A 24,526-nucleotide genomic window follows, 5' to 3' on the forward strand; every position below is an offset into this window, starting at 1 on the left:
TCTGAGGTATCATGCTGCGCCACTAAGCTGGAGGTGTAGGTGTCCTTGATGAATATGGATACACCCCCTCCTTTTGTGTTTCGGTCAATGTTCTGTGGCCAAAATATGTGGTATGAGTTGTAGCCCAGTAGTGCTGGGGTGCTCTGTGGAGCCTTGAACCAGGTTTCAGTTACTGCACAGATGTCGACGTTCTCCATACTGAGGAGTGTTTCGAGCGTGTGCATTTTGAGATTTAAACTCCTGGCATTGAGTAGCATAACCCTCATTTTTTTTATTTGTGCTGTTTATGGAGGTGGGCTTGACTTTTGAGCCTTGCCTAAAAAAGGCACTATGGGGGCAGCAAGAGACTTGGCCAGTGTTCAGCAGCCTAGGGGTGACAGGTGCAAGCCGTCTCTTGCGAAGCAACAAGGCTTGTCGAGCATGTCATCCCAGGCTGACACTGAATCCTCTTTGAATGACCCCAGAAGCTTAGCCAATTGTTGAAATTGATCATTTTTCTTTATACTGTGGTATCATACTTGGTAAGGGCAGGATGCTACTCAGGGTCAGGGTCATAACCGCCTGGGCTACATGATCAGAGAGCTCTTCCATGTCTCTTTTCATGTAGTCCAGGGAGGTACATCTCAGGTCATTCACACCAACATGAACAATGACAGAGTCATATTTGTACTTGTTCTGGAGTGACCTGAGTGCTTATGTTATGTGGCATTTTCTGGATCCCAACAGGCAGCTAACAGTAACCTTTTCCAACCTAGTGAGTGGGACGTCAGTGTGCCTGATTATAGAGTCGCCTTTTACTAGTGTGTTAGGTATGTTATTTCATCTTAAGGGCTGTGATTGTGCGACACACTGATTTTGTGTTTTATGTGTTGTCTGGTTTGTGATGGGAGGCGCAGGTTTTATGTTTGTCTGCTTTGGAGGTCTGTGATGCTTTTGCAGGTTTTTATTTAGAGCCTCCGAGTATGATTTCATGTATTTATGTGTATTTTTTGCCAGTGCTGGTTTAGTATGTCTGTGTGAGGCTGGAGGTGTGGTGCAAGTGTTAACCTTCTCCTCATGACTGCCTGTTCCAGTCTTAGGTGGAGAGAGCTTAGCCTGCAATTTAGCTATATAATTGCATCTCTCGCATATGTTAATGTTTTGTGGTAGGAGGAGAGGGTTGTCTGTGTACATGAGGCAGTTGTAATCTTGCCTCAGGATACCCAGGTTCACCAGCTGGACTGGATAGTATACCTGAAATTGCCCTTTGGTCATGCCTGAATAGTAGGGTGAGCTGCTTAGTTGCTTGGTTGGTGAGGGGTGAATAATAAGCCTTGCCCTGCTGGGCAATCAAGTGTCGGGGTATATTAGTGCTTGCTATTAGGTCTGAGCAAGTGCTGGACTGTAGGATGCTTTTTAAGTGCTTAGGTTGAGAGTTAGACTACTTTCAAGGGAAAAACTGCAGAGGAGACTTGGTGGAGCTGAGATGCATTTAACCCTAGCTAACCGGCGCTGCCCAGATGTGCAAAACCATGCAAACGCGGTTTTTACAGCAGGGAAATGAAAGCAATAGAAATTAGCCCAAAATGGCCTATAAACTACTAACTTCTGGGCAGGAACCACTCCTCCAGGGACAGATGGCTGCTCAAAGCTCCCTCTCTCACAGGTGAACAGAGAAACTTCCTTCTATCCAAGTAAGGTATGGGCAACTCAGAAACTTGTAACACAGCCCTGAATTCAGCACTAGCCGGTAAACTGGACTATACTAGCTTAGAAAGGTGGGAAACAAAGAAAACATTTTTTTTGAAAAGACAAGGCAAAAACAGTAAAAAACAGTAAAAAAATACACTTGAAACAGCTTTAGATGATTACAAGCAATCAGAAAAGGCTTTTAAACAAATTACCCAATTAACCATTAAAAAAATCTCAAAACTGAGCCCTGTTCCTGTAGTCTTCAGTCAGACAAGTTCTAACTGCACACTCCTGCCACTGGGGTGCAGGGGAACCTTCTTCAAAAAAGAAGGCCTGGATTAGTGCTCAAGTTATACAAACAAATAGATTCAGCAGGCCTGGGTCTAGTCTATGCTACAGCAAACAAGGTGCACCAATTTCAGTAAGAAACAGTTCAAATATGCAGGCACTATAAGCCTTTAACCAGAAATTCCCAGCTCAGAAGGGCAGAGTCCAGCCTCTCCTCCCACAAGAGTGCAGACCACGAACCTTCTTAATGTAAAATAACTGGCCTGAAGCCCAAGTGCTTAAACCAGAATTAATACACTTTTAGAATAACAGACACTGAGCCTTCAATCAGCAGTTCCCAACTTAGAAGGATGTAAGCTACCTTTCCTGCCACAACAGTGCAGACCGCAAACCTTCTTAATGTAAAACAACTGGTCTGAAGCCCAAGTACTTAAACCAAAAGGCTTAGAATGATGGCTACACTTTAATCAGGTTACTACCAAGCAGTAATAAATACAATTGAATACTTTTAAGAAGGCCTGGATTAGTGTTCAAGTTATGCAAACAAAGCTAGGATTCAGCAGGCCTGGCTCTAGTCTATGCTACAGCAAACAAGGCGCACCAATTTCAGTAAGAAACAGTTCAAATATGCAGGCACTATAAGCCTTTAACCAGAAATTCCCAGCTCAGAAGGGCAGAGTCCAGCCTCTCCTCCCACAAGAGTGCAGACCTTGAACCTTCTTAATGTAAAATAACTGGCCTGAAGTCCAAGTGCTTAAACCAGAACTAATACACTTCTAGATGTATTTAAATGGCATACAAATAAGTGACTAGTATGCAATAATGGCTAATAAGCATGATATAGGTTATATTTCTAAATTTCAGTACACCTTTCTATATGTTAGGCTTGCCCAACTGGTCCATATTGCACAATGTTGTCATCCTGTATGTGCTACAATGCAGTTATACACTTACACAGTCATACTTAAGGCTGTGTGGGCATAGATTACAGCACTCAGGTATGAGGCATAGACTGATACTGTGACACATACCCCAGCATTAATCCATTACTGTCTCCCAACCACCTAGTATGTTAGTTAAGTGTAGGGCACACCACCATTACTAAAACTGTGTAATATCCAAAGTGTCTATAATGTGTTGCTATGTGCCCTGTAATATATTTCTTCTAAATGGAACACTATCTGTGCAGGTAAGAAGAGCATCTGAGTTTATAGGTCAGTCCTTGCACCTACCAAAACTCAATAAAGCTTATCTTGTAGAAGGCCATATTGCAAGGCTTAAGTGCTGCCTTATAGCCAGGGCATTCCAAGCAGTTTGTGGTCCATACTGCTGTAAAATTGGGCTTGCTTTACACTGAACTCTCCCAGGTATGTGTTCTTGGGGGCCTAGTTTTCTCTCTGTTTATAAATTAGATCATGACCTCATGCTTGACTTACAGTGTTACAGATCACATTCTGTGCCAGTGACCTAATGTTTTTTAAAGGCTGTCACAACTGCACATGAAGTGCAGTGAAACTCATCAAGCTTGGACAAGCTCTAGGGCTGGCTGCAGTCAGTAAATTAGTAGCTACTGCTAACAAAATGTCTACTGTGGGCTTGCACCCCTACCACAAACTTGAAGCTTCCCTATTCCCTTTTTATAATGAGCGAATAATCATATTTCAGTCCCTTTTTCCACTGGCCCATGTTTCCCCAGTTATACCAGCTCTCTCTGGTGTTATTATTTACTGCACTTCATTTATTTTATTTCTTAAGATTATTAAATTACTGAACATTACTTTGGAACCTTCAGAGCACCTGCTTCAGTATTATACTATGTTTTTGTGTTGCTTCCCTATTACAAATCAGATTTAATGGTTATTTCCAACCAAACTTTAAATTCTACTATCTCTTCATTGCTGGGGTAGAGTAGCTCTTTCCAATGACTCATCCTCCCCAGTAACTCACCGAGCTGCACCTTTGCATGCTCTCTCAACTTTTAGTTAAACTGGCTCTATGTATCCTTGCTGATTCCCTACTGCCTAGTGCTGGTAGTATGTTACTCTATACTGTCCATCCAATTCTGTGATAGCCACCTCAGCCATACCCTCTGCCAATAGATCACTATGTGGGAACTCCCTGCTCTTAGCAATCACTTCCACCACAACTCAGCCTGCTGTTTGTAATATCAGTCAGGGGCCTTTTTCATCGCCAATCGACTCTTCATATCTAATGCACTTTCACTTCTAACTCCTCTCATAACTGCATATCCTAAAAAGTGTTGTTCAGATAAGTACTGGTGACACTAAATTGCATTTTCTTTGCTCTAGATCATTTAATCAAATCTGCTTTTGCTGAGTTCGAAATGTTAGATCACAGATTTTACATACAGATGAGAATGACAGATGCACAAGTTACACTTACAATCTGGATTGCAGTGCATAATCTGAAACATTTTCTCCTCAAAGTTTTGAGGTCTGGAGTTAATTATATATCTTAGCAGAAGATACAGGGATTTGGGGGTATAAAAATGTAGGTTTTGAAGTTTTGTCTTTGATATTCTGTCCTTTCGAAAAAAGGGAACTTTTTTGATAGTGTGATCAGGGGGTGATAACAGTATTTTGCCTGACACATTTTAAACCCATGTCCACATTCTTAGCAGGTGCTCATAAAGTTTTTAAAATATGATCTTTCTGCTGATACACTGCAAACCTGCTAAAAGTTCTTAGAGAGGACTTATTTCATGCCATCAGTGCCAAAAATCTATGTGCACTCCCAATTAACATTTGGGATGATGACAATAATAATGATGGTGATTATTATTATTTCCAAAATATTCTATATACATCAAATTAAAATGTGAGCCTTTTGTTCCCTTTGAAGTACATAAAAATATAAATTCTTCTTCTGATTTATTTCCAATGTCTTCTAATTTTGTACATTGTTTTTATATTTAATAGTTTTTATTCAGAACCTTTGACTTTATTCTGCACAATAATAAAAGGAAGCTTTGTGGTTTTCATAAACAGCGTAATGTTGTTTAATTCTTTATTAGTTTTTTTTTTTATTTAACAAATTAAAACAATATATAATTCAAGCATAACATACTATAAAAAGAAAAAAAATCCAATTACATTTCTTATACTAGTCATTTTACATTCTACATATAAATAAAAAATAAAATAATAATAAAAAAAATGTATTTTCTTAATAATCTTTGTTAAATTCATCTAATAATTTTAACTGAGCCCAGAATTTATAATTTGGGGGGTTCATCTTATAATTCATGGAAACTGTACTACTACAAGTGCTGGTGCTAGTGGCTCATGGCACACTTGCTCACTGCCACTTGCTGTAAAGGAAAGTGCTCTAACTCAAACTACACGGATCTTACTTAACTACTTAGCCATCTCAACACTCAACCATTTTAAACTATATAGCCCTACCAGAGATCAAACTCTAACCCTAAAACAACTTCCACTCAAATCCTGAGCCCTCACTCCATAATCCTAAAATTCTACTCTCCATCACTAAACATAAAGTCCCCAATAACTCCCTAAACCTAAAATGTCAACCCCTTCCTTAAACCTAAATTTCCTGACTACTTCCTAACTTAAACTCCCCTTTCTGTTCCTAAATCTAAAACTCCTCTGCCACTCTTTAACCCTAAACTCCCCTCCCATTCCCTAACCTTAACATTCCTTTCCTGTTCCCTAACCCTAAAATTCCCCTCCCTTTCCTTAAACTTAAGTCCCCTTTTGGAACACTGCCTGAAACCATATCTACATAAACCCCCTACGACTCCCTTCTTACAGCTGCTGCACTTACCTCACTTGAATTTAGATAATGTGTTTCTGTAAGATACAACCGTTGCTTGCCTGAACTCATGTTCAAGACTGAGTGTGAGTGACGACCTACATGAGCTGCAAGACATTTAATATCTGGCTCTGAGACACTTGTTTTTGAACACTTGGGGTTCAAACACTTATAGTAGAACCTTAATTAAACATACTTCAGTGATTAATTGAATGAAATCTTGAAACGTGGGTAATCTGTTGGTCTCACAGTTTCTGGTGAACATTTTCCTGGATGTTGCCAAAAGAGTCCATAGTAAGATGTGTTGATCTTTTGGGATGCAAATAGGTATTGGTCCATTAAACACGATTAATGATTTACTCAAATGATAATTTATTACTCCACAATGCCTTAAAAAATTCTTCTATGCTAAACCAATAATCTCTTAGATTCATGTATCAATAAAAGATATCTTTCCAATCCACATTTACCATTTTATCACATCTCCAGCATGCGATATATCTTGTGTGTTGTACATTTTTAAAACATTTGTATGGTGTGTAGAATGCTTTGTGTATGCATTTCCAGGGGAAAAAAATCCCAAAGGAGTGAGGTTGTTGTCTTACTGACACACTTCAAAAATCAGTGTTTTTGGTATTATCTCTAATGCATGAAATGATATATTTCTTTGTAACTGTGGTCATTTGGTTGGATCTTATTATTTGTTGGATGATCAGTTTGTATACATTTGCCAATCTGGTATTGGTATTAATCTCTTTGAGATTATTTCCAACATGTCTAATGTTAAAGAAAACTTGTCATAATTTTTGTTTTCAGACCTTTTACTTGTTTGTGTAAATATGTTCTCATAATTTGGGTTAATATGCATCCATGTGTAACCAGGGAGGTTGATATAGTTTAACAGAGCCATTATGTAGACAGATAACAGATGTTTTTTCAGCCTGAAGATCTTTGTTTCCTGAATCACTGAGCTGTGTAGCAAAACACTATCATGGTTCCTTGTTACAGTTTAGCAAACATGTTGGTGGAGCCAAGACATCTATATTTATAAATATTTATATTTATATCTATATCTATAACTATATCTGTCAAATGTGTGTGTATGCATATGTGTGAGTGTGTGTGTGTGTGTGTGTGTGTGTGTGTGTGTGTGTGTGTGTGTGTGTGTATATATATATATATATATATATATATATATATATATACACACACACACACACACACACACACACACACACATATATATATATATATATATATATATATATAGGTGTGTGTCTGTGGATTTATGTCATTTTATCTAATGACAATTCCACTGATTGAGAAATCAAAGTGTCTAAATGGTTCGAAGCCAGTGTTGCTGAATGATTTGATATGGCATTGCTGCACACAGTTGTGGAATACATGAGCAGAAATACATAGACATGTATGATAAAGCTTTATCTGATGCCTGTAGTGATTTATACATAATCTCTGTTGATACGGTTTCTGTTTGTGCAATGGTAGTGACTCTTCGTTTATGGCATTTTCACTTTTTTTACACAGTCGTACAACCATGAAGTTATTATATTTAAATAAGGGGGCTCTGGGGTCACAGGGGCTTCCCTTTCAAAAAAATCTTTTTTCAATGCTTTTGTCTTAAGTTTTTTGATTGTTTTACAGCTCAGCTATTTTCAATTTGATTAAATAGTCTTTCAGTGAAGCGAGCTTTCACACATTTTGACTGACTGGATTGTTTTTCAGTGAAATGGCTAGTCAGTGAGTTGTCCTCAACCTATATATATATATATATATATATATATATATATATATACACGTATATATCACAGATAGCTCACTGCTTAGCTGCATCAAGGCCTTTTTTTGTGTTTGGTCGTCAGCTTCACACAGAGTGGGGTGCCAAATGGGGCATGGGTCAGGGCACCAACTAACTTAGCTAAAACCCTGACTTGTAGGATCGGTAGGACTAGTCTCTTCTCCTATATGTTGAGGTGAAGAGATACTTATGATGATGTCCAGACACCCTGAACCGTCTATCCATTGACATCCCCCTCCCCAAGGCACGTGCATCTGTGGAGGCTGTCACCAGGGGGTGGGGTGGAGTGGTGGTAGAAGAGATTAGTGAAGTAAATCTGTTGACTCCTATTTACCAGACTATATAGCACTTGCAAGACTGGAAATGTCAATCTGATGCACTGCAGTATTCATGTTCTAAGGCCACTGAATCTGAAGACCACATTATAAAACTCTTATGTGGTATCTTGCATGAGGAGCCACGAGTATGACCACTGTCATGAGACCTAGCACCTTAAGGCAGAGGCAACAAGTGTGTGTAAAGTATACAAGAACAGAGGAAGCTGTGGCCTGAAGAGACTGAGCTCTGTTCTTCGGGAGTGTTGCTGCTCATATGTTTGTGTGTAAACTATGGCCCATAAACATGAGCAGCTAAGCAGGTTATGGTTAAGATGTGGCCAGATTCAGTGTTATTCCTACAGAATGGAGCAAGGTGATCAGAGACTCCCTCACCAACATTAGGTTTTACATAGATGGGATGGCAAGAATTAATTCACCCAGATATGGAAACACTTAGGCTCCTTGTCACCACAAGTGTACTTACGAGCAGATATGTGCCTTTGCTAAGCTGTCCAGGGGCTGAGGTGACACAAAATGCAGGAGTCCATAACTGATAATAACTGGCAGTGACTTGGAAATATATGCCCCCTTATAGTACTTCACAATCTTGATGTTTGGGTAGTTAGGGTGGATATCCAAAGAGCAAATCCAGTCTCCTTCTGCAAGACAGAGAGGGACCAGCTGTGCCAAGACCATATTGTAGGCTGCTTAGATCCAAAATTGACCAGATGTCATTTGCCTTTTTTGCCACTATTTATTTATTTATTTATTTGCATTTGTTTACCGGGAAATTCTGACTGGACACCGGTCCATTTTCAGAGGAGGCCCGGGAAGAAAAGCTCCACACAATCAAAACAATGCAAAGTAAGTAAAACTGTGGTAACATGAGCAGTAAGGATATACGAAGAAAGCAACTGTGTTCCATAAAATGCAGAACTGCACCATAAAAATTAGAGGTGATACTGTAAACACAGGAAGTCACTATAAAGAATCCAGAGTAGTATCTGGGCACAGTCTGATTTAGTGGGAACTGTTAGAGGGATATTTTGTTTAAATAGTTTAAGCCATTTGTTTTTGATGCTTTCTTCCAGTGAAGTGGATAACCAGCAGGGGAGGAGATAAGAAAATTGGGTGTAAAGAAAGGGAACAGCATAACTCCTGGATATGTGTCCTCAGTCACTTGTCTTGGTTAAGGTCTTCCAAGCTGATGGGTGGAAGGAGAGATGATCCCTCCAATCTGCCTCCAAAGGAGGCAGTCAGGCAAGGTCTTAGGGCTGCTGCTGGTTACCTGTAGGCAAATCACTGTGATCCACCAAATGCTGAAAACCCCTGCTTTTGGAACTATGACCTGCATGAAATTCTTTTGGTTCTTCACAGATTGCTGTTTTTTATGTTAATGAGCATGCCTAAATCATTGCTGTTGGGTGCTTGTCTGCATTTTGCAAAATGTACCTTCAGGAAGTTTGAATTTGTCCTCAAAACTACTAAGCTACAAAACTGAACAAAATAAAGAGGACTGGCAATACAAAAATACTTTATTGGCTCAAGGTAAAAATCTCTAGTACCCTGGCACAAATTTCATTTTTTTTGATGAATGCAGGAGGCAATAAAAAACTAGTAGTTAAAAAAAAACAGCTGTAAGAGTCTCACCCTGTTTTTCCATGCACTCCATGCATGCCCTAACTTCTGGCCATAGTGACACAGCCCCTTGGATGGGGCATACTTAAGGGTCACTCAATAGGTCAATTGATAGCAAGCTGTAATGCTAGCTCCCCTGGACCTGGCAAAGCAATCTGGGGCATTAAAAGATAGCTGCATCATAGTTTCTACCAATGTGGATACTGTTGTAGATTGGGACAGCAACTTATCTTTAACAGAGCTGTCAGAAAATTAGCTAATTTTTTAGGGAGCTTCATCAAATTCATCTCTTTGAAATTCCACCACGTGGGTCAGGTGTCTGAGCACCATGAAAGAGAAAGTAGAGAAGACATATATATGTTTCAATAGTCAGCCTACTTGTCTGGACTCCTTATCTGGTTGGTTGGTCACTGGATTCTGAGGTGTAAGATTCCTCTCAAGAGCAGCTGCCAACATCAAGGTAGCCACCTTAGGAGTCTTCAGCTAGAGAATGTAGTATCAGGGATGATGCTGAATACACTTTTTTGTAATCTGGGAAAGCACTGGTGGCACTCTTTAAAATGCTGACCAGTGATATGCCCACTCAAGAATATTGTTGAGCAGACCCAAGAGTCTTCTGTAGCAACTGTTGTTCAGAAAAATTAGTCAGTTGTCCAGCACTTTCTCTGACACATCTTCTCTAGGACTTCCTTGGGTATATTATCATTAGAAGGGGACACAAGAAATTTGGTGTCCTCTTCATTGACAAAATCTACAGTGGAATATTTGGCAGGTGAATCTAAATGCTTCCTCTTGCACATAGCCTTCCTCTGCATCTTCAGAGGAAGAGAAGGATCTGAAGCTGAGATAAACTTTTTTTCAGTGGCTGAAATGACCTGAGTAACTGTAGGAGGGTTTAAGCTTGTTTGCTTTTAATAACAACTTACAAGCCCCATGACTCAAAAATCACTCCTTAGGGAGTAGCAGATAAAAGTAACTTTCCTAAAAGGCCTGTCCAGGGGGGGAAATCACAACAATAATGTCTGCTGCCTCAGAAATGATACCTGCGTCTATCACTGTATCAGCCCAGAAGCAACCTGGTTCAGATTCTCAGGCTCTGAATTCAATGACCCCAACATAGGCACCAAAAATAATATAGGAATCAATGTCACTGCTGATTGCCCAAAAATGAGACCAAATCCTGAAGTCACTGTCAAACTTGACAGTATTGGCAATAACATTGAGACATTTTGTAATCTCTAAAGTTGAATGTGTCATAACCCTGAACATCAGTGTCAAATTCGACTTTGATAGCTCTGCAAATGGCTTGGGTTGGGGCATCAACACTGATGCTGTGGCAGTCAGTGCTGGACTCTTTAGGGAAAGTGCCAACAATGTGGGCCAGCAATGAAAGTCTCAGCATTCAGCGGTAAGGTATACAAGTAGTGCTTAACTCTGTTCCCTGTCAAAAGTGCAGAAGGGAGAATCTGCACCAGAAAGTTTCAGATGAGTACAGTCGAAGATGTGATCTTGCCATAGATGAAACTGAGTACCACTGGGGTGTGGGCTTACCTTGTTTTTGAAGGCCTTGACAATGAGGACTTAGAATCTGATATAGAGGAGCCTCTTTATTAGGCTTTGAATCATCTACAAGTGAAGAAGCTGGAGATTTTGACTATACCATGACAGTAAGTACTGGAGAGGAGATACATGGGTGTTTCAGAATCTTGGACTTCTTCATGGAGCCACTGAGTGTTTCATCATCTTTAAGATCAATGGTTAGGTGACATCAAGTTTAAGGAAGAAGTACAGGCTCAGCGGAATCCTTTTAACTCTGAAGTTTGTGCTGACATTCACGTCTTGTGAAGGTGAAGATGTAATTCATCCTCCTTATGACTGAGTGTGGAAGGTGAGACTACAGCAGAGCTTGAACCCATGGAAGGACCATAGGTTTCCTCAAGCATATGGCATACTGAATGTGTGTGTTTTGCGAATGATGGGTGGAAGGAATGGTTCTCTTAGACAATAGATAACAATGCCTTCTTTCTTTTTTATGAAGATGGCAAAGGCCACTGCAGAAGAGCAATTAAAATTAGAAACACACACACACACACACACACACACACACACACACACACACACACACACACACACACACACACACACACACAATAACTAAGCAGGCAGACAATAATACTGTTGTGGAGGGTATATGCCCCAGACAAAAAAAAAAAAAAGATTAACAGGAAAGTTTTGATGCAAGCAGTCAGGACAATTAAACTGAAGTGATAAAATCACATCACTTATTAGCTTGTTTATTTGTTTACTCATTTATTTATTTTTGTTTGCTTGTTTACTAGGGCAGTGGACTAATTTGAGGTGGACCCATTTCAGCTACAGCCCAGGAGTTACAATAGACAAGAGAAAGGAAAGTTTTATGCATACAGACATAAACATTGGCAAGATGAACAGCAAACATTACAAGCATATCTAATACATGTTTAAGCAAAGTATCAAAAGGATTGAAAACATTAAAATGCGCACTGTTTATACATAGTTACAAACTAAGATTTTAGGATGTTTTATAAACTCTGTAAAGACTCAGGATATTCTGTAACCTATGATTCATTATTTCATCCAGATGTGGCATATTGAACAGGAAAGATGCACAGCAATCACAAGCATATCAAGTATGTGTTAAAATACAAAGTATCAGAAAGGTTCATCGTTCACTGCCACTTTTTTTTTCTTTTTTCTTTTTTTTTTGCTAAACATTTGGAAAAGCAGCTTGGGGCCATAGAGATGTTCATCCAAGCTCTTAGCGCAGCAACAAAGATCTGAAAAGGGAATGAAAGAGATGCTGTATGTTGCATGATGGGGGAGGTACTTAGCAGCCTGAGAAAATACTTGGCAGCCCGAGAAAGTTTGGTGTGTTGAGTGGTCCTAATGCCTGTAGGTTTAGTGGTTCAAGTTACCAAGGATAAGCCTTTTTATCAGATCTACTGATTTTTTTAACAGATGTTAAGTACGCTTAAAAAATAACACTTAAACATGGGGTTTACTTAACTTTATAATGAAGTTTCATACCTGTCTTGTTCTGTGTGTATTCTGTAACGCATTTAATTATTTTATATCTGTTTTGATTATAACTTTAGGAAGAACAATAAAACTGTTTTCTCTTTCTCTCCCTCTCTCTCTCTCTCTTTGGGTTAGAGTGGCATCCAGACAGGATTGCACAAAAATGCAGAGCATATAAATGAACAATTGAGCAGCAGCTGGTTTGATAAGCGAAGATGTGTGTTATCCGGCATTTTCTTTGTTATTTCTTTGACTATGGTACGCACTCTACAATCCAGCAATGACTATCATGTTAAGAACTGCAGAAATGCACAGGTGAGATGGGCTTCACTGCGGCTGTACAGCAGTAACTGCACAGAGTAACTGACAAATCTTGGTAATAATAATGCCTGATGCCCTAGTACTTGTTTTATTTTGTCTTAATATGTCACTCACATCAGAGAATCAACTTTTTTTTTTATTACATAATTTTATTAGTTTCACATCTGCCACAAGTACATGATGAATTTTCTTAATTATAAATATATTCAAATGCAATCAGTCGTGTAATCAACTAAAACCCGAAGAGCACACATATTTCCATGGTTCCAAATTTATATGTGTGTTATATTACACACACACACACACACACACACACACACACACACGTGTGTGTGTGTGTGTGTGTGTGTGTGTATATATCTTCTCCTTAATTGTCTTGTACTTTATTTTCCTCCCAACCCATTCCTTCCTCACTTGGAGACAGCCCTGTTGTATATTTCTCCAGCTCCTCCTTTGATATGTTTATTGTCATGTGTCTTGTCCCCTCCCTCCTATGTATTCTCTCTCTCATGTTCCTGGCCTTACTACTACCTCTCTGAATTCTCTTTCATCCTTTTCCTATTTTCACTTGTCTCCCCCCCAGATGTTCAGCCTTCATCTCTACATTTAAACCAACAGTTGCACCTCTGCTGTACGGTATTTTATCATCTTCTCCAAATTCATGCTCTTCCACCCTCCCCAGTTTATATTTTTTCATTACCTGTAAAGTTTGTAATTTTTTCCCTCATTTCCACGTAACAGCCATCTTCACCCATTCCAGTTTTTCATATTGAATCTTTTTATCCTTCACTAAATGTCAAAGCACTGTTTCCTTGAACTTTCTTCTGCTCCCCCATTACAATTCTCCCCTTCACTCACTTCAATCCTATGACCTTTTCACAAACTTATTTGACCCCATGTGCATCAGCAGAACATGTTGAATGTCCCAGTATTCCCATTTCACATCTCCAGTTTTTACTAGATTCCTTCTTTTTTTCTTTGCTATCTTTGCTGAACTGCAAAACCATTTATGTTTAATTCTCATTTGTTTATCCTAAACCTATCCTGACCTATCCAGATCTCCTTTCCAGCTCCCCATATTTCTACAGCCACTTCCCATTCCACTTTCTTTTTTCCTAGATGATTTTTGCCCCTGTGTCTGTCAACCACTAAGCCCCCCCCCCCCAAATTAGACACAGTCCATTTGTTCCCTTACTTTTGAATTTCACACAGGATCAGGATGACAGCTGTCTACTAATCAAATAATTATCATCATTTTTCATACACAGTTACTTAATTGCTTTTTTAACCATTTCTAACCCCCTCATAACCACTGATGGACTTTAAAAAGAAGTGTTGGGAGTACTAACAAATTTTAAACTGCACAGCCTCCACATGTCCTTTCAGTATGCGTCCTCCTTCATATCCTCACTTTTCCACAGATTTTCTGGATAGTGTTTGTTTAGCACTGGTCTTTCCCAACTCACAGAAGAGTCCTTCAGGACAAATTACACTGTTATTCCTAACATTGTTTTCACAATATTTATACACTCAATCAAAATGCTTTATTTCTTCTCTTCCAGCACTTCTTCTGTCTCAGTCTTCATCCTTTCATAAATATTTAGAATTTTTACTCCCAAATGACCACCTGTATCTAGGCTTAGATACTGTGAATCATGGTGTTCCTGAATGTCTCCTATATCCCTTTTCCACAAGCCTTTCCTGTTCTTAGCATCACTTCTTTTCCTGTTCCATTCTGACTCTGACTCCTTACTAATTATTTCAAGCTGCCCTAAAACTGTTGGCAGTGCCCACTTCACATCTTCTGCTAGTAAAACCCAGTTGTCTGTGAGCAGAAGAAAACAAATCCCTCACTGATGCTCTGTTTCTCTTCTTGTAGGTAGTTTGGCTACTAAGTCTCTAAGCTAAAAGTTTGAATCTCAAAATGCACTCACTCAAAACCCTCCTTAAAATGGAGAACATTGATGTCTGTGCAGTAACTGAAACCTGGTTCAAGGCTCCAGAGAGCACCCCTGCACTACCAGGCTATAAATCATACCACACCTTTAGGCCCCAAAACCTGGACCAAAGCACTAAAAGCAGTGGTGTCTCCATATTCATAAAGGATATACACACCTCCAGACTAGTAGTCCAACACAACACTTTGGAGATACTCCATGTACAACTAACACTGGGCAAGACAGCAATCCAGGTGATTGCCAGCTATAGGTCCCCTACCATGTACCAAGACTCCCACTCCACATTCCTAAACATCCTGGAAAATACCAAAGTGCAACCCAACACCCTAATACTGGGTGACTTTAATTGCCCCTACATAAACTGGGAAAATTACTCAAGTACTAACTCACTTGCTCAACGATTCCTGGAATTCATAAATTCCAATGCCTTGGACCAACGTGTTCTTACCCCCACCAGGGGTAACAACATCCTCGATCTGATCATAACCAACATTAGCAACTGCTGCTCTACACCTGAAATTAGCTCCTCCCTGGTCAGATCTGACCACAAGCTAATCACCATGGATATCCACATCCCTCCTTCTCCGATCGTAAAGGAAACCACTGTAAATAACTTCTCCAAAGCAAACTTTGGGCTCCTAAAAACAGATGTGCAAACTTTACAATGCCCATGTAGTTGGAAAATAGCTGTTCAACTGCTGAATCATACACCATTGCACTGTATGAACATATTCACAACTGCTTGGATAGAGCCACCCCAAACAGAACCAAGACGCTTACCTCCAAAAAAAGGAAGCCAATCTGGTGGTTCCCTACCATAAACAAATGTTACAACAGAAGGAAAAAAACTGTTGCAGAAAAGGGTAAAATACCTGAGTATGGTACTGAACTGAAAACAATACCTGAGTATGGTACTGAATTGAAAACAATACCTGAGTGTGGTACTGAACTGAAAACAATACCTGAGTATGGTACTGAACTGAAAACAATACCTGAGTGTGGTACTGAACTGAAAACAATACCTGAGTGTGGTACTGAACTGAAAACAATACCTGAGTGTGGTACTGAACTGAAAACAATACCTGAGTGTGGTACTGAACTGAAAACAATACCTGAGTATGGTACTGAACTGAAAACAATACCTGAGTGTGGTACTGAACTGAAAACAATACCTGAGTGTGGTACTGAACTGAAAACAATACCTGAGTATGGTACTGAACTGAAAACAATACCTGAGTGTGGTACTGAACTGAAAACAATACCTGAGTGTGGTACTGAACTGAAAACAATACCTGAGTATGGTACTGAACTGAAAACAATACCTGAGTATGGTACTGAATTGAAAACAATACCTGAGTGTGGTACTGAACTGAAAACAATACCTGAGTGTGGTACTGAATTGAAAACAATACCTGAGTGTGGTACTGAACTGAAAACAATACCTGAGTGTGGTACTGAACTGAAAACAATACCTGAGTATGGTACTGAACTGAAAACAATACCTGAGTATGGTACTGAATTGAAAACAATACCTGAGTGTGGTACTGAACTGAAAACAATACCTGAGTATGGTACTGAACTGAAAACAATACCTGAGTGTGGTACTGAACTGAAAACAATACCTGAGTGTGGTACTGAATTGAAAACAATACCTGAGTGTGGTACTGAATTGAAAACAATACCTGAGTGTGGTACTGAACTGAAAACAATACCTGAGTGTGGTACTGAACTGAATGCCTTAGCCAGGTCCCCAGCCGTTGCCTTGGTGACCTTCTCAAAGAAGTCCAGCAGGTTTAGTAGGCATCATTTTCCCTCAAGAAAATCAAACTGGGTTGAGTTGAGTGACTGAAGGTTGTGGCTTTACAAACCCTACTTCTTTGTTTTATTTATGTGTTAACCTGTAAGCTCACTAGGGACAGCTACATCTTTTCAGCAGTGACTCAGGAGTAATGCCAATTTAAGAGACTTGCTCAGAGTCACGCAGTAGGTGAAGGAATCAAACCCAAGACTACAAGATGAGGTTCATCAGCAACTCACAGCCTTCATCCTCCCCTTTTGCTATTTTCATTTTTTTCATACCTTGTTAGCCATGATTTCTTCGTTATGCCTTTTATCAATTATTTTCTTACATTCTAAGATTATGCTTCACTTTTGAATGTCCTCTGACACCTGATGCTAATACAGTCTATCTCATAATTGTGCTGTTTGCTTTTAAATACTTTGTCTTCCTGTAGTGTATCTTCTTTTTCATCTTTCAGTTTCTCTCTCTCTGCTGAAATTTCCGTGCCAGAGATGAGGCCATGATTATGATCTAGATGATCCAAGTGTGGTTACCATTCTGGAGGGTATAGGAGCCGACCAAGAGTGAGAGAAGTGTGGCAATGCAGGATCTTGCTCACCTTTCTCAGGAGGTAGAAGGAAGGAAGGAGGATGCGCTAGGTGCGTACCCTTGTGTTCTATGTGTGTGTGTGTGTGTGTGTGTGTGTGTGTGTGTGTGTGTGTGTGTGTGTGTGTGTGTGTGTGTGTGTATATGTATGTGTATGTGCATGTCAGAGTGTATATATGTGTGTGTGTGTGTGTGTGTGTGTGTGTATGTGTGCCTGCATGTCAGTGTGTGTGTGTGTGTGTGTGTGTGTGTGTGTGTGTGCATGTCAGAGAGAGTGTGTGTGTGTGTGTGTGTGTGTGTGTGTGTGTGTGTGTGTGTGTGTGTGTGTGCGCCTGCATGTCAGTGCGTGTGTGTGTGTGTGTGTGTGTGTGCACCTGCATGTCAGAGTGCATGTGTGTGTGTGTGTGTGTGTGTGTGTGTGTGTGTGTGTGTGTGTGTGTGTGTGTGTGTGTGTGAAAGGTATATCAGCAAAAGAAGTGGGGATGTCTTTAACATCGTTCCTTATTGCAGGTCCACACACTATGTACATAGCTTAGCATGTAAGCCACTCCGTCTGTCAATATAACAGTTGGCCACAGCATAATGGTTGCTCCCCCCCCCCACAAGCCAAGGAGTACTACATAGACTCATAGGAGCCGACCAAGAGTGAGAGAAGAGTAGCAATGCAGAATCTTGCTCACCTTTCTCAGGGGGTAGAAGGAAGGAGGATGTGCTAGGTGTGTACCCTAATGCTGTGTGTGTGTGTGTGTGTGTGTGTGTGTGTGTGTGTGTGTGTGTGTGTGTGTGTATGTGTGTGTGTGGGTATGTATGTGTATCTGCATGTCAGAGTGTATGTGTGTGTGTGTATGTGTGCCTGCATGTCAGTGTGTGTGTGTGTGTGTGTGTGTGTGTGTGTGTGTGTGTGTGTGTGTGTGTGTGTGTGTGTGTGTGTATGTATGTGTATGTGCATGTCATAGTGTGTGTGTGTACCTGCATGTCAGTGTGTGTGTGTGTGTGTGTGTGTGTGTGTGTGTGTGTGTGTGTGTGTGTGTGTGTGTGTGTGTGTGTGTGTGTGTGGGTCTGTGTGTGTGTGTGTGTGTGTGTGTGTGTGTGTGTGTGTGTGTGTGTGTGTGTGTGTGTGTGTGTGTGAAAGGTATATCAGCAAAGGAGTGGGGATGTCTCTAAAATCATCCCTTATAGCAAGTCCACACAACACGTACATAGTTTAGCATGTAAGCCACTCCATCTGTCAATATAACAGCTGGCCACAGCATGATGGTTGCTCCCCCCCCACACACAAGCCAAGGGGTACTACATAGACTCATTGTCATGAGAATTTCCTCACTGGAAAGGTAAGACACATTCAGTAAAGGGAAACATTTGGAGTACTCTTGATTACGAATACCCCAGAGAGAACCAAATAATTTTGCTGGAGTTGAAGTCAGCAGTGAGTGACTCTAGTAGTATGACCACAAAAGTGAAAGACAACCTGCAGCAGAAAAAAATCAATGCCAAATATTTCCCTGTTTTTGCTTCATGATCCCATTAAAGCTCCTTAGCTCCTTGATTCATAGTACCTCCTTTCAAATTTCTTTGATTCAAAATAATATTTCAGCCTCTGGCCTTTAATTCTTCTCTACTTTTTTCACTCTGTCTCCCTACCCTGTCTTTTCTGTATTGTTAGAGGCTCTAATTGCAATGTTCCTATTTCATCAGTTGTCCATTTCTTTATATTCCATGCATCTAAAAATAACTGCATTCAGACCCCAAGCCTTATCCTGTCCTACTTCTCCTTCTTGGCATGGTTTTCCTATAGCACCCTTTCAGCCATTCTTTCTGAGCAGTCCTTTCTTTCCCAGAGTTTCCATATGCTCTCCCCCATTCATAGTGCAGCACCCCAGCTATACTTACTATTTTCTTGAATGACGTGATATTTTATGCTTCTATCACATACCCCTAGCCCTGCTATCTGTCTTCCTGCCTTCTTTCTAACTATTCAGTCCTTCTCCCTTGAATTCCCCTCACCTTTCAAAAAGTGTACCGTCAATCCTCCTGATATCTCTCCATCCAAATATCTGGCCACTATAACTTCATCATCTTCTCTTTCAGCTCTTCCTGTCTTTTTTTGTTTTGTTTTATTCTTTATTACTAAATCAGTCTTTCTCTTTTTTATGTATTAAATTAAAGTTATTACGTATAATTTCTGTATCCGAGAGTGCTACTTTTTTTCTTCCAACGTTTGAAAAAAAAATTTATTTCTGTTACATGCATATGCATTTCATGTCCTCCACAAATTTCATGCAGACATCCCTGCAAAAATAACCCACTTCTGTTTCCTACTTTTAGTTGTCTTCAAAGGGTTAACAAAATTTCTTTTAAAAACAGCTACCTCTGTCTTCTTTTTCCATCTGACATGATATTCCTCACCTTTAGGGTATATTTTAGTTTGTAACTTTAGTTTCCCTCACCTTTAATGTCATCTTCTGGAATAAATGCATTTCTCCTCCTTTCTGCTTCACTTTCTCACATTCTGACTCATTTTAAGTGCTTCAGAAAACCCCTCTTAATCTGCATGATATGAGTGTAATCTCCTGTGTTCCTCCATCCCTCCCCCTTCCCTGTAGACCCCCTTCTGTCGTCCCTATTCCTTAACCATGCAGGTAAAAAGTAAGGTAACTTTCCTCTGCCCTTGGGTGCAGGTTGCACTTATGCTGAGACATATGAGAAGGTGCAGGCTTTGTAGTCTCACTGTATCCTGCACAACAGCTCCTTTTGTTATTATTGTCATGTCAAAATCTATGTTCTTAAATTGTTGTCCCAGGACCATGTAGATACATTTAATCTCACATCATTATTTTGCCTGTTGTCCCCTGTGTGTGTTTTTTTTCACCTGAAAAGTATTTTCTTTTTTACTAATTGATTTAATTTGGGCATGTTCCTCTTTTTTATGTCCCCATTTAAGTCCCTACTCTATTTTCTCTCTTTTCTCATCATGTTTCTTCATCATATTGATTCTGAGTCAGTATTTTATTATATAAGCATAAATATTTGCTTTAAGTAGATTCCGAGTGATCTGTTTGAATCTCCTATCTTTAAATAAAGTTGTAATACATCTCAGCAATCAGCAGTTGATATCCATTATTAAACAACAGATTGAAATAATTGCAGCTATAAATTAACAGATAAGACTGGTTTCCCATATCTTATTCGTTTCTCTTTACTCCATCTCCCGTTTCTTTCTATCTCAGTTTCCAGTATAACCTCTTTCATCTCTACTATTTTCTTTCTCCACTCAGGGTTTCTTATCCATTCTCCTCAGTTCCTAATATTTCTGGAATAATCTAGCAAAGCTAGAATTTCCACTGTGTGATACCTTAAATCTCTTGAATCAGAGGCAACATGGGATATATGTAAATTACCCTTTAAGGATATCAGGTGTTTCAGCGAAATGGCAATTCTGAATGTCCATGCCTTTTTTTTTCTTTTACTTTTACTTTTAAGTCTTTTTATGGACAATTTCAGGACAATAAAGCCAACCTCCTCTAGCTGTGGACATGCATGTTTCTACCTTCTTATGACATCATCAGCACAGCATAAGAGGAATGTGTTTCCAAAAGTCAAACATTCCTCTTATGCTGTGCAACCTCTTATGCTGTGATGGCAACTCGACACCATAAAACTTCACTGCCAATCATGAGTGGACAGGTGATCCACTGTGGCGACCCCTAACCGGGTAAAAGCCGAAAGAAGAAGAAGATATATATATATATATATATATATATATATATATATATATATATATAATATATATATATATATATATATATATATATATATATATATATATATATATATATATATATATATATATATATATATATATATATATATATATATATATATATATATATATAAAGTCTTTCAGCTTTTCCTGGTTACAGGTCGCCACAGCAGAACTCCAGTCTGCTAATGATTGGCAGAGGATTTTTACGGTGCCGAGTTGCCAGCCCAATGCCCAACCTTCAAAGAAAATTCACCCATTCACACATGCACCTACCTGCATGTCTTTAGACGTCACTCGACCGTGGGGAGGACATGCAGAGTCCATAAAGTACAACATATATATATATATATATATATATATATATATATATATATATATATAAAGATGAAATTGTACAGGTACTGTTATGCGTAGTATTTACATAAGTGTACTACCTAATTTCCTTCATTGCTGTTTCTTTGACTTTTCACATACATTGAGAAGTTTTTCATTGACGTCTGAGACAGAGAATTCCTCTCACCATGAATGACTGATCATGGACTTCCTACTCTTAGGATGATAATGCAGTGATAGTTAGCACATATGAAAAGATAACCAGGTTACTGCCTCACTAATCGCTCTGTCTGGCTGAAACCCTTCTGAAGAAGTCCACTGAACTTACTCTGCTTGTTGTGGACTGGGCTTTGATAAAAACCTAAACTGAATTATCTAGCAAACCAAAAGCAATTAGAATCAAAACCTAAACATTCTGGGTGCTCAAGAACAAAAGCTGACCAGAGTTCTTAGTTGTCTTGGTCCAAGAAATACATAATAACCACTTATTTCCTTTTCACATACATCAAATTGAGCAATCTCTCCCTAGAAATTTAGGAGAGTAGTGTAATATTAGTGTAATATTAGTGTACTATTAGTGTAATATTAGTGTAATATTAGAGTACTATTAGTGTAATATTAGTGTACTCTTAGTGTAATATTAGTGTAATATTAGTGTACTATTAGTGTAATATTAGTGTACTATTAGTGTACTATTAGTGTAATATTAGTGTACTATTAGTGTACTATTAGTGTAATATTGGTGTAATATTAGTGTACTATTAGTGTAATATTAGTGTAATATTAGTGTAATATTTTTGCTTGTGAAAATATCAAACATAGTTTTATGCTTAAAGGAGATGATGAACAATAATTTCTTATCCTAATAAAAAATTGTTAGATTTAAAGTATATCACCTTTTACACCTTCCAGGGGAAAGTGGCAGCTAAAAAGAAGTTCATTTTTAATGCAAAAATCGTCAAAAAAACTAAACCCAAAGGGTCAAAAATTGATTTAATCAACTTTTCTAGTCCAAAAAGAAGGTTATTTTCTATTGGAGGCTTAAAGTACTAAGTATGGTAAAATAAGAGTTTATCCACAAGAATAGCTTCCACCGAGAGTTTCTAACTTAAGACAAAGATAGAAATAGTAGGAAGTCCAGACAGGATAGGATGGAAGAGAATTCTACCTGAAAACTGGAGATTCCTTTCCTCAAATCAAATGGAGAAACTTTTCCACTTAGAAAAGTTTTCCATTTATAGGTATCTAGCTTCTATAGTGCTGTGCAGCACCTCAGTAGAAGGTTTGTTATGTAACACTAGATTGTCAGAAACTGTCATGTAAGCTGACAGCTATGTTCCATGGGATAGGCACCCCTGTCCTGCTGCTTTAACACTAAGCTGACAGCTATGTTCCATGGGATAGGCACCCCTGTCCTGCTGCTTTAACATTAAGCTGACAGCTATGTTCCATGGGTAGGCACCCCTGTCCTGCTGCTTTAACACTAAGCTGACAGCTATGTTCCATGGGATAGACACCCCTGTCCTATTGCTTTAATAGTAAGCTGACAGCTATGTTCCATGGGATAGGCACCCTTGTCCTGCTGCTTTAACATTAAGCTGACAGCTATGTTCCATGGGATAGGCACCCCTGTCCTGCTGCTTTAACATTAAGCTGACAGCTATGTTCCATGGGATAGGCACCCCTGTCCTGCTGCTTTAACAGTAAGCTGACAGCTATGTTCCATGGGATAGGCACCCCTGTCCTGCTGCTTTAACATTAAGCTGACAGCTATGTTCCATGGGATAGGCACCCCTGTCCTGCTGCTTTAACATTAAGCTGACAGCTATGTTCCATGGGATAGGCACTCCTGTCCTGCTGCTTTAACAGTAAGCTGACAGCTATGTTCCATGGGATAGGCACCCCTGTCCTGCTGCTTTAACAGTAAGCTGACAGCTATGTTCCATGGGATAGACACCCCAGTCCTACTGCTTTAACATTAAACTGACAGCTATGTTCCATGGGATAGGCACCCCTGTCCTGCTGCTTTAATAGTATATCATCTCTGAGGGTCAAATGGTGGTAGCCAACTACACTCTGTAACATCAGGGTTGGGAGGGTGGCCTAATGGTTAAGGTGTTTGCCTTACAAACACAAGGTGCAGGGTTTGAGTCTCACAAGGGATAATTGGCTAGGCTTAAAATGGCTCGCAAGAGCAGTTAGCTTAGTACTAATCTATGAACCTATGAACCTATGAACCCACAGCTGTCTTTGATGCCATGGACCCTTTAGAATCAGCTTGGTCTTCACTGGCCGAACCATCTACAAAACCATTTAACAAACAGAATGACAGGAAAGGCAGGCAGCTGTTCCACCATGCGAGGTATTACTAGGGCATTTGTAGTGAAGGTCCTAAAGTATGGAAATCATGCGGTGTATTGGGATGCAAAAAGGCCCTCTGTCTGGTATGCCAGAAAGTGACTCTAGCTGAGAAAAATTTTCTGTGTTTAATCACTACTTATGAGCAGGAAGATCCACTCAATTAAGCTGAACTGATAAAATCTTCTGGACTCCGTAAAAGTGAGCATCTGACAGTAGACGTTTGGGAGACAATTCCGGATCCAATAAACCCTGTGTCATTTTGTACACGTTGCATATGTACACCCCTCCTTGCTTTCTGATGTACCCCATGACTCAGCGGTTTTATCTGTCACATCAGTAAAAACCTTGTTCAGAGGCACTTCCCACAGGTTCATGGTTGCTAATGGATCCTACAATGGAGCAAGGGCTTATATTGTCATTTAGATTCTTTGTATCAAAGATGTTGGCTTCAGAACCTGAAAACGTTTGACCCTGGAAATCCCTTCCTGTACTTCTTGATACCAAATTGCAACTCCTGATAGACTTGATGTGAAGGATTGCACCTTAAAGGATGGACACTGACCAAAGCACCTTGCATTATAGAAAACTCCTCCTGTCTTAGTTTCAGATGAAGGCAAATAAAAAGATACATGGAGATGCTTATACAGAGTCACCTTAGTTTTATCCTTGGGTTCTAATTCTGAGAGGATGATAGCTGAAACTGCTTTAAAAAGATAAAGACAAAGAAATAATCACCATGTCCATGCAAGGCTATCTTTTAAGCCAAATCTGTCTCCTGGCCATAGTGCCGAGAGCTGTCTGCTTAAAAGGACAATAATTAGC

At 39.5% G+C, this 24,526-nt stretch overlaps 1 long non-coding RNA gene across 1 annotated transcript in view; it reads left to right on the forward strand.

The window, feature by feature from the left end:
* LOC122796244 overlaps positions 1–24,526 on the forward strand; it is a 219,189-nt gene that overhangs the window by 40,614 nt on the left and 154,049 nt on the right. The window contains exon 2 of the long non-coding RNA XR_006363956.1: positions 12,718–12,897. This is a non-coding gene — a long non-coding RNA (uncharacterized LOC122796244). The remainder of the gene's footprint in view (positions 1–12,717; positions 12,898–24,526) is intronic.

Source organism: Protopterus annectens, chromosome 3.part0, assembly GCF_019279795.1.
Source record: "Protopterus annectens isolate FY-2018-M chromosome 3.part0, PAN1.0, whole genome shotgun sequence".
In the NCBI taxonomy this organism is placed as follows: domain Eukaryota; kingdom Metazoa; phylum Chordata; order Ceratodontiformes; family Protopteridae; genus Protopterus; species Protopterus annectens.